The sequence below is a fragment of the Octodon degus genome, unplaced genomic scaffold (genome assembly GCF_000260255.1).
Source record: "Octodon degus isolate 3935 unplaced genomic scaffold, OctDeg1.0 scaffold00307, whole genome shotgun sequence".
Taxonomy (NCBI): Eukaryota; Metazoa; Chordata; class Mammalia; order Rodentia; family Octodontidae; genus Octodon; species Octodon degus.
The window spans coordinates 338,833-339,842 of record NW_004524883.1 but is presented as its reverse complement, the minus strand read 5'-3'; positions in this window follow the sequence as shown (position 1 = coordinate 339,842).

Here is a 1,010-nt window from a genome sequence, read left to right as displayed (position 1 = left end):
ATAAGTAAATAAAGCAAAAAAAATAAAAGAAATTTCATATGACCCAGCTGTCCCCTTGCTAGGTATCTTGCCCCAAAAGGTTAGATAATCACACTATAGTGATGCCTGCATAGTTATAGCACACTTTGAAATAGCTAAATCCTGGAAGCAGCCTATGTATCCATCAACCAACTACTGGAAAAAGAAAATGTGACATCCATATATAATGGAATACTAGTTCACTATGATGAATGAGACATTTGTGGGAAAATAGATGCATCTGGAAGATATAATGCTGAGTGAACTAAACCAGACACACAGGCTTTAATGCCATATGCTGCTGTTCATTTGAATGAGGCAAGGTACCAACAAAGAAAATGATTAAGGATGGATAGAAAGGGATGAGTGGATGGATCCCTTGTAATAAGGAAGTGGTCCAAGGAAACACGAGCAAAGGGTAAAGAGGAGGAAAAGGAGAAATAAATGGAACAAAGGGGTACCATGTACAGCAACCTAATGACCTCAATTATTGTAAGCTATATGCCATAACATGAGCTAAGGCAAATCATCAACAAGAATGAAAAACATGATAGGGAAACTGGAGAAGGAAGAGGGTGGGAGAAAAGGGAAAGGGAATTAAGAAAGAAAAGAAGCTATAATATGTACATGTAACCACTCCCCAAGATGACTGTAAACTGCACAAATTGCAAACATGTACAATAAAATAAAGAATTATAAAAAGTAATCATAAGGAAAAAAGAAAAAAGTCTTCTAGTTAGGTTAAATAGAAAAGTTCCCAGGACTGGGGAAATGACTCAGTGGAATAAGCGCTTCCCCGGCAAGCGCAAGGGCCTGGGTTCAATCCCTGGTTTTGAAAGAAAAAACAAACAAACAAACAAACAAACAAACAAACAAAAAACAAAAAACAAAGAAAACTACATGGTAAGGGGGCCGGGGAGATGGCTCAGTAGAATAAGTGATTGACTGGCAAACTCAAGGGTCTGAGTTCAATCCCCAGTTCCACAAAAAAA